General features: G+C 44.3%; 1 long non-coding RNA gene across 11 annotated transcripts in view; it reads right to left on the bottom strand.

Annotated features, from left to right (window-relative positions):
* LOC106887505 overlaps nt 1-10,235 on the bottom strand; it is a 28,412-nt gene extending 18,177 nt beyond the window's left edge. For 3 of the 11 annotated variants that reach the window (XR_001411899.1, XR_001411907.1, XR_001411902.1), the window contains exons 1-4: nt 8,202-10,235; nt 2,651-2,756; nt 1,730-1,918; nt 1,103-1,216 (exon numbers count right to left, since the gene is read on the bottom strand). This is a non-coding gene — a long non-coding RNA (uncharacterized LOC106887505). Of the gene's footprint in view, nt 1-1,102; nt 1,217-1,686; nt 1,919-2,650; nt 5,876-6,049; nt 7,994-8,201 lie in introns of those variants that run through there. The other 8 variants (XR_001411901.1, XR_001411904.1, XR_001411903.1 and 5 more) reach the window with 8 other exon arrangements.
* Nucleotides 10,236-10,264: the final 29 nt, after the last annotated feature.

The following is a 10,264-nucleotide window of genomic DNA, read 5'->3' as shown; positions in this document are numbered from 1 at the left end:
AAACCCGTGTGACAAATTCTTTCAGCCAGTTTTTTTTTTTTTTTTTTTTCTTCTTTTTTTTAAGTAGTCAGACCAGAAGCAAGATAGGAGAAGGCAAGCCAGAAACACCTGGGTGGCAAAGGGCAGTCTTCAGCCACTGGCCAACGTGGGTCAGTTGATGTGGTGACTCAATATTGCGGAATTGCAACCCATCCTGTTTTATCTTGCACATCCTTACTATGCTAAAACAGAAGGCGTGAGGAATTCTCTCCCCACTGGCAACACAAACGGCTCAGGGACAGCTTTGGGCACCGTGAAGTCCCTAGCTGCTGGTGGGCCCTACAGCTGGCTGGGACCCTCACTTGCAGTCTGAGGATTCACAGTGGAAGATCCTTGCAAGAACATTCCTGCAGCATGCGGGACAATGAGGAACGGGACTCTGATGAATTCTCCTAAGTAAGGAAGTCCATCCTAAATCCTCCCCTCAGAAACCTCAGTTCATCCAGCTGGGTTACTGGATCACAGTGAGGTGCCAAGCCTGTCTCTCCAGCAACGGTGGAATACAGATAGCTACAGAAGAAAGAAAAGTTCAAAGGTTGTCCATCCACTTCCAAGACTGAGCCAAGTCACAAACCAACCAGAAATCCCTGCTATGGCTACAAGGACATTGGCACCTACACACACTTGTTCCCGCAGACACAGACCTAACTACACATTGCTCAAGGCTTATAACACTGATCTCACCGGCAGGATTTAAAAATCACCAGTCTGCTACTCTCTCCCCAGGCCAGCAAAGGATATTTTGTTTTAACCTCACGCCTTCAGTTCATGCTTCTCCCTGGGAACGTTTGTTTCACTCAGCTGTCCAAAGCCAGTCCCAGCCATGAGACCCAGTTGTTGAAGTGTTTCAACAAACCCAAACCACCACTCTCAGCACGTAACTTGCCAGACAGTTTTACTGGTTACAGAGGGAATTCCAGCCTTTGACTCCCTAGCAGTAAGTAAGCGTGTTCCCACGCCATTCCCTCATCCACACAAAACTTCCCTCGTCCTGAACTGCTCCCTTAGAAGGCCTGAGATTATTTGGGTTATGCTCCGTGCAGAGAAGCAACAACATACACACCTGTAATTATGTAGCCCTGAGATGTTCCACTTCCAAAAGCCATAAATTCTAGACAAGATTATCTTGGTTTTAAAACTCATCTTCCCTGGTTCACAAGATGAGCCACTTCATGGCCTAGATAGGAAAGATGACATATGAGGGCTTATGTTATGATTACATAAATTAGCAGGCACGCACTTACTAGAAAGGGCTACTAGGGCTAGTGCCCACCCTTTTCATGGCAGCTGCAGGCGTCATGTTCTCCTGTCAACTGATGGGAGAACAGTAGAGGAACTCAATACGACAAGCATATTTTTAATTTACAGGCAACACTGGCAGTTTGAAAACTTTTTAATTAAAGAACACATCTGACAAGGTACATGCATGCTGCAAAGCTGGCTACACCGCCTTGGGTACTAGAGGCAGACTTGCTTTTCCTCACTAATTTACGATTGCGGGGAAGGAATCTCAGAGCAAACAATCACACTTTTCAGTGGGATAAATGAGCACATCCAGATCCCTCTGCTTCACCAGCTGGGCTGCCAGAGGTACTCAAATTGGCTTGTTCAAAGCTAGTTTTGGTGCCCCTGCAATATAGATCTAACCTGTGGTTTTTTTTGGAAATGCCACAGGCGGAGCGACTCCCACCTCACCATCCTGCCTGTAGGGACTCCAGGAGCCATGGCTACAGCAGATCCAGCAGAGCTCAACTGGAAGAGGGAAGAGAGGAGATGCCAGGACGCTGCCCGCGGGGCCTGCAGAACTGCACGTGTGCTTCTGATCCCGGGGAGGCAATCACCGGATCCGTGCTCTACCCGCCTCTCTTGCCAGTACAGGCTTCAAAAAACAAACAAAAAAAACAACCATGTTTCCATTGTGACCAGATATTCCACTTTAATAAACAAACTTTAATAAAGCAAACAATTATAAAAAAGCCAGATCCTTTTGCACAGCATTCCCTGCAAGCCAATTATGGAGAACCACTCTCGTGGGCCAGCAAGCCATCTCTTCCCAGGCCAGGCACCGAGCAGGAGCGGAGCCTGCCGTAGCTGCTGGGCAGGAAGGGCTGGGACCACTGGGGCTTTGAAATAAAACAAACAGCTTGTTTGGCAGATAGCTATTTCTTCGTGGACAGATCAAGCAGGAGGCATCATGGAAGCTGGCTGGCTGGCGACTTGAGCAGGCCTGCTGCCTTCCTGGTGTGTTGTGTCTGCGTCAGTGAAGAAGGCTAATCTTAAGCCGTACCCAAACCCCTCACAAATTAAAATGACATGGCCAAAGGATGGTTGGGCCATCCTTTCTCTGTTGTTGTTGTTGCTGATATTTTAAACCTAATTCAGCTTTTGCCACGACTCACTCGTGCCCAATATCCTTAATCTACAAACACTCAAGGATGGTAATTCAGCTTTATTATCCATATTCCCCGAGCTCACATTTCATAACGTATAAGCACACTCAAGAAAGAATGATTCCTAAAATAGCCAGGCATGTACGTTTCCACCCTCTCTTCAGGAAAGCAGTTCAAAAACATAGGTCCTACAGGTCCTTGTAATGCTTAGAATTGCTAACCTGAACCTCTTGATAGCAGCAGGCAGTATCTTCAGAAACAGCTGGGGTTTTATCTTAGCCTCTCACACCAAGCTACTACATACCATCCGCCGTGTTTATAGAAGCACTGCAGTGACAGAAGACATAGCATTAACCAAACCGAGCACAAATTCCGGCTCGCATCAGCAGAAGACTTTGAAACTGTGCATCCAAAGCTAGAACATATTACAAATTTGATGAAAACAACAGAGACCACAACCGGAGCTACTATAACCAGCTATCACAAACAAGAAATAAGCGTACCCAAGTGTTTGGGCAACAAAAGCTATTACTAGGAACAAGTTGTTCTTGTACTGTATTTCTTACACCCTGCTCTTTGCTTAATGACTTCAGGGTCTGACTCTGTACAGCCCTGGGTACCTCAAAAACTGGCTAAAAAAATCAAAAGGAACCAAGAGCACCCAGCATCCTACAGGATCAGGCCTTTTTAATGCTGTTATTAGACACTGCGTTGTCTGATAACCTTCCTTGTGACTACAACAATAATTTGCTGTTTCTGTCCTTTCAGTAGGAGCCCCCACTATGTGTGTGTTACTCGATTATTTATAAACACGGCCTTTTATTAAAAACACAGCCTTCACTGTGCTCAGAATTAATTCTACTTGGCTGTAACACAAATGATGTTTCAAATGTGTGAAATTTACAGTCAGTTACAAGGCAAAATGATGGCTCAACTTTGGCTAGTAAATTGGACACCCATAACCCTCACCCTGCCAGCGCTGGAGCTGAGCTTGCAGCCTGATTCACCACTTTTCCACACTACTCATCGGCTAGAACCAGCTCTGGGCAACTGAGCTGGGTGTTTTGGTTTTTTTTCCCCAACAGGAAAACTGAGTGTATCCTATATTCAAGAGGAGCATCATTACTGCTTATAAAGATGGACTCCAGTGTGCTACATCTCATCTCAGAGGCGTATGTACTCTCTCTCTTTGCAAATTAAGCCACCTCAAAATAAGACAACCTTATTTCTTTCCTAGAAACTCCTCAACGTTGCCTGTTTCTAAGGCAAATGGCCCTGGAAGAGAGGCTCTGTCTGGACAGCTGATGCGCAGACAGAAAAGGCAGACATGCAAATGACAGGTTTGTGGGGTGGCACTGGTTGAACTGGGAGTCTCTAGAGCCTCCGGTGCCCTGGAGCACAAAAACCTGTGCTGCCTCTTCCCTTCCTCCCCTAAAAATCACCAGAATCAACTTCTGCAGTGAAGCTAGCCCTTGCCTTTTTCCAGCTACCTATTCCCTGCCCCTCTCCCTGGTCCTTCTCCCTTCTCACAACCTACCTGGCTCCCTGCACTCACTCCAGCCCCAGCCTCCACCTTCCCCTCTCCATTCTCCCCCCTTTTCCTGTGCCACTTGGCAGCAATGAAATGCTGGCAAGGCAATCATCTTTTCCTCCCCTGCTCCAGCACTGCTCCATGCTTATTTTGACCATTGCATAAAGGGAAGGGCAGGGGTGGTCATCCTCCGACCACAACCTAGACTGCACTGGTCTCATAAGCCTGATCTTCCCCGTGGCTCAAAATAAATATTATAACCTTCATAACGCTATAATGAAGGGAGGAGGGAAGGGAGGAAGACAAGCTTTCAAATGGGCACAGAGAAGGAAGAAGAGGCGGAAGAAAGGCAGGATGAAGCATTTCTCTCAACCCCCTCTCCCACCCACTAAAACATTTTTGTTCCCCTTCTTCCACACTGAGCTCTTATTTCAGTGTAGAAGCATCTCACTGGTTAAAATTACTAACTCAACTAAAATAGTTCACACGTGCAAAATAACAGTTTGTGCAGTAACCTGTACTGAAACAAAAAACAGGAGTTCAAACCAAATTTGACCATTTTCGTTCAAGCTTGTGTGCTTTTGAGGATTTTGTTCAGGCTTGCGTGCCTCAAGGGTTACTGTCCCACAGTCCGATTTCTCAACAGACACAGGACAACTAAGCAAACTGCAGTAAAGGCTGAACAATGTGGCAAGGATGAGCACCCTTACATTGCCAGCTGTAAAAAGCAGTGAAATAAAATGCCAAGAAAAGAAAAGCTGACATAGTACTAAATTCAGCAGAGAAAAGGCAGACAAAGAGCCAAGTGAAGAGACACTGCTTTTTCTGCATTGCTCGCACCAAGAACATCATGACTGACCACAAGCGCCATATTTTCATCACTTCTGTGAACTGAAGGAATACTAGCTCCATTTTACAGATGGTAAACTGAGGCAGCCAGAAATTAAGAACTGAAGAATCTCTAAGTAGCTAAAATCTGATTCTTGCTAGTACTAAGTATTGCATTGTGAGTGTTCAAAGGACACAGCTTCCAGCAGCCTTTGGTGCAGATGCACACGTGGAGTCCAAAGAGAACTGATAAAATGAAGAACACAATGCAAGAGCGGCAACAAGACGTAGCAACCACAGACATATTTATTCCTCCATCTCCTCTTCTACATTTTCAAGTGGGGGAACAAAGTATCCTGCACACTAGGAGACTTGGATCAAAGAGCTATGATGGCCACAAGTCACAACTCACCTGACAACTGTAGCTATTTACGTACAAATTAGTAGTGCTGACCTGGCCACTATTAAAAGATTGATGTAAATGGCTTATCCAGCATCACACTCCTTGGCAGAGAATCAACTTCTCCAAAGCAACATTCAGCTGCTTTAACAATGAGATTATGTCTTCCCTTCTTGCATTCATAGGAACACAGGAGGGTAAGAGTTCAACAGACAACACTCTCCTTCACCACGCACTCTAATTCATCCCCAGAGCAGACTCATTTAATACACTGAATAAAAACCAATCATCCTATGGAGGGGCGGGGGGAAGGTATGCAATCTATTTTAGGATTATCACAAAGCAATATATAGATGTATGGATAGAATTAAGATTGCATAAGCATTTCCTAATTCTGGCATTTTGTAACATTTGAGCGCTTAACTTAGCCACTTTAATATCCTTTCACTCTGACCATCTGTGTAGTGTCTGTCTGCACCCGTACGTTAGGCTGCCTCCAGGATCCTGGAGATGCTAGGCACCACATCCCAACCGCCCGAAGGGCTTTAAATCACCTGCATAAATCTGCTTTGCATGAATCCAGCCTCTTTGTGCATGGGACAGGGAACCCACTACACGTGTAGAGCTTAACTGCCCAATGGAAGCTGCCCGTTAGGAAACCCATAGGTCCAGATGCAGAGGCATCACCTTGTGTGTACATCAGCACGGCTATTACGTTTGCATTTTCTGTATATATTTAATGTACATTTATGCCTGTATATGCAGAGGCATCACCTTGTGTGTACATCAGCACGGCTATTACGTTTGCATTTTCTGTATATATTTAATGTACATTTATGCCTGTATATGCAGAGGCATCACCTTGTGTGTACATCAGCACGGCTATTACGTTTGCATTTTCTGTATATATTTAATGTACATTTATGCCTGTATATGCAGAGGCATCACCTTGTGTGTACATCAGCATGGTTATTACGTTTGCATTATCTGTATATATTTAATGTACATTTACGCCTGTATTTGGCAAGTTAAAAAGGTTGGGGGGAAGTGGCCAGCCAAACTGACTGCCAGCAAGTGGCTACTGGACTGGCCAGCAAAACCACAACAGCTACTCATATCTCTATTTCCCCAGGGGAACAAATAAAAGGAAGTTCTACTTCCCTCTTCTGCAAGGGATTCATTCATAGCCACAGACACTTTTCTCTTAGATATGTATTCTAACTCTATCATTAATATCCTACTTCAGTATTAGAGTAACACGCTATGGGACTTCCAAGACCAATGCAAAACATTAAGGCAGAATGTGAATACAGGAAAGACAGGATATAAAACATCACACAAAAAGGAGGGGAACTCAAATTACTGGATATGAAAAGCAAAATGTCAGGTCTATGCATCAACTCAAGTCAGTGGCAAGGTATCTACAGGCAGAGACGCTTCTCTTATGGTCTCCACATCCTTCTTACCCGCTACAAGAAAGAGTCAGCTGCCTGTAGTAAAGTTCTGTCTTCTCAAACATAAAACAAAACGCGCTGTACATAAACGGTGTCGACATTTGTGGCACAAAAAGCTACCGAGTAGGAACGTGTCCAGATTTTACAAACCCGAGGGACTACTTCTAGAGCCTCTTTACCTACTACGCCAAGCTTCTAGGAAGCTATTCAAATCTCTGAAAAATGCAGATGCCTTGTGCATTACCGTATCTCCACAGATTGCCAGCCTGATTTTAGGGCTAGAAGCAAGTTCTGTATCGCCTCTCCCTCTCCCACCTCATCATTCTCAGCGTACCAGAAGTTTTGCTTTTATCCACGCAAAAGATTAGATCTCAGAATTCAAAGCTGCATCCCTTTCAGACGCAGAAAACCTGTTCAACACTTGTGAACTTAAGAGAACTTAACCTTGTCTTTTCTGTGGCAGGCGTAATTCAGGTAAATACACCACAGTTGAGGAAAAGGTATCCAGAAGTTATTTTTATGAACTGGTAAGCAACCATCTGTCCACAAACAATCACAGCCTGCCCCCAAGACAAGGCTCCTTTATGGCTGAACTTGTCTGGCATCATGCCCTTTGTTTGCTGACTGGTGAATTATGGCTCACAAATTCACCTCATGTTCTTTCTGCCTTCCCCCGTACCACTTGTGCCTATTGTTTTATCTGTTTGACCAAAAAGAAGAAACAACAAAAATAAAAGAAATGTTTGTGCTTTGGTTTATAGTAGATCCTAATTTTCCTTATGAAGTAAATATTCTCCTTTATTTGTTTTGACTAGCAACCATACCAGGACCTTCCCCGGTAGCTTACTCCAAATCTTGCCCCAGAACTCTGAGGACACCACAGACCATTTTGCATCTGCATCTGCCTTCCAAGTTCCAAAGTATCAAAAGCAGTAATCCCTGATTAAAAAAAGAAGCACTGCCATATATGTCAGCTATGATGAATGTTCTTTTCCTACAACCTCAAAGAGATTTTATCTGCATTGAGATGTGAAGTAGACAAGTACTATGAAAGCTGCAGTAGCTGGGGAGGTATCACCAAAGTTCCTTCTTAAAGAAGCTTCCTCTCACTTTTCACTAGAATCATGCATCAGAAGCTTATCTTATGTGCTGGAAAGTGACCATATTTTACTTCTTGCTCAGACAGAGATAACTGCATCTAGGATGTTTATTACACACAAGTCCAAATGCACAATGCATAAAATGTGTTATCCTTATGCAACGAAATGAGAATATCTTTGATGATATCCACAATATCATCAGACCCCCTCCCCCCCAAAAAAACCCAACAACCAACCACCAAAGCTTTTCAAACAATAATATCATGTCAGACCACTGAGCCTGTTCTGGCCTTTGCAAGTTGTTGGGAAGGCTGACTCTGGACAGTGATAAAAACTAACTGTAAACCACAAAAATCCAGTTTTGGGTCTCCTTTTTAAAACTGTACAGTTCCTTGTAAGAGGCTTACATACGACAAATAAATGAATGAGATGCAAACAAAGCAACTCTACCACACTCACATTAGTCACTTCTCTAACATCTTCAAGGCACAATATCACTGGAAGCGGCCAGGATGAAACTCACTCTCAAATTAGGAAAAAAAAAAAAAGTGATCAAATGTAATGGCAAACACTGACACGAGTAGCAGGTAACCTGTTATCCTAACTGCTATTGTATCAGCTTTTAATTAATTTGGTAAACCTGTTTAGCTTCAGTATTTAAAAGGTCACTCTCCAATATGCACACAAGCTAAAACTGAAAGGCGAGATCCACAGCAGTTACATGATACTTAGGATGTACATAATACGATGCTCTGTATAACAGGACACAAATGTAAATAGAGCCACGGATCTATGGAAAAGGTTTCTGCCACCCAGCCTCAAGAAGAAAATTCATTAGTTTGCACTGACAGTAAGCTCTTGTTCAACACATGGCACAAAAGCCAGTAGCAAACATCGCAACACTGAGACTTAAGAACACTCAGGAAGTAATCTCCAAAGCGAGAGGGGTGGTGGTGGGGAAATAGCTGGGTTCTCTACCTTATGTTATTTGAGAAAAGCCAGGTAGGCTTGCTACAAGAACCTTTTGCTCAATTGTTGACTTAAAAATACATGAATGACTATCTTTGTCTTTTCTGGTTTTCCAAAACATCTACTGGAGAGAGAGTCACAGACTCATCATTATTAATTGGAGACAACCTGAGACAAAAGTGTTTTCTTCCAAGTATGTCCTAGACCTCCAAGCTACATAAACACCTTGAGAAAAATGAGGGCATAAAGTTAAACAGTTGTAAAAGAAAAGTGCATTATTTCCAATTTAATGGAACAAAAAACTCTTTTCAGAACTGTATCTAGAAATAATGTATATTTTCCTACAAGAGGGTTGAAAAAAAAAAGCTTCAAAAGATTAACTTGATCACAAGTAGTATTATCATAAAAGTTTGATGTTGGATGAGGCCAAGCACAATCTTTTTCCCCCCCTCCTAGTTTTTAATTAAAGACTAGGAAAAAAAAACACCCTAAAATAATTAGTAGTAAGCATGAAGAAGGGAAGACTAAGAAATTATAACAAAACTGGATTTTTTCTGTTTAGCTTCTTAAACATGATTTGCATCCTATTTTTAAGGTAAAGGGAGATCACTATGCTCACTTATCCACATACGTGAGGAAAGACGGCCTTGTGGTTAAGTCAGAAGACTAGAAACCAGAGAATGAGGTTCTGGGGAGTCCTGGGTCTCCTGCTTGCTTGACATTCAGCACAGGCACTCAACAGTCTTAACCAAAAGCTTTTGCACCTACAGAGCAGAGGTATCACCCTCCAGAAGGGATGTGAACAAATGAACTGCATCTGGAAGATAGAGCAAAGTCCCTAAAGAGTTACAAAAATATAGGCATTAGCATAGAGGTATGTCACCTCATAGTTTGCGGCGAGTTGTACAGAAAAGCACAAACAGCCACCAAGAAGAGTGATACCTCACCAGGGAAATCATCAATTACTCTCCTTCCTCCCTCCCTGTCCCCGGAGGAGATTCAATCCACCATTAAAGAACTGCTGTGTTTTCCCTGAAGATGCACCTTCCATTTAGAAAAAAAAAACAACAAAACAACTTCCACTTCCAGTTTCCTGCATTATTATCTTTTTTTTTTAATAAATAATAATAATAATCGAGTGTCTGAACTTCAGGACTTTGCATCCACAGCAGGTTTCCAAGCCCCATAAGCGCCCAAGCCCCTTCCGCGGGGGGTGAGGGTCCAGCCCGGACCCCGGCTCCCCACGGCGAATCGACCCCTCGGGGAGGACGCCCGCCGTTCCTGAGGGGAGGAATCCGCCGGGCCCAGCGCGACGGGCCGGGGCCCGGGCCCAGCGCGGCGGCGGCAGCAGCAGAGGCCTTTCGGAGTGAGGAGGCGCCGCGACCTCAGGATACCTCCGGGACGGACCGAGGGAGCCTCGCACGGCACAGCAGCTCCCGGCAGCCTGTCCTGAGCTGACACCGGGCGGCCCCGCTGCCCAGCCGCCCGCAGACACCCGAGTTTCGTGCCGCCGCTTTCCCAGCCCAACCCAGACGCATTTAATCCCCCCCCCC

The sequence above is a fragment of the Calidris pugnax genome, unplaced genomic scaffold (assembly GCF_001431845.1).
Source record: "Calidris pugnax isolate Ruff unplaced genomic scaffold, ASM143184v1 scaffold8, whole genome shotgun sequence".
NCBI classification, from domain to species: domain Eukaryota; kingdom Metazoa; phylum Chordata; class Aves; order Charadriiformes; family Scolopacidae; genus Calidris; species Calidris pugnax.
Note: the sequence above shows the minus strand (reverse complement) of the source record. Positions and strands in the feature narration are given on the sequence as shown.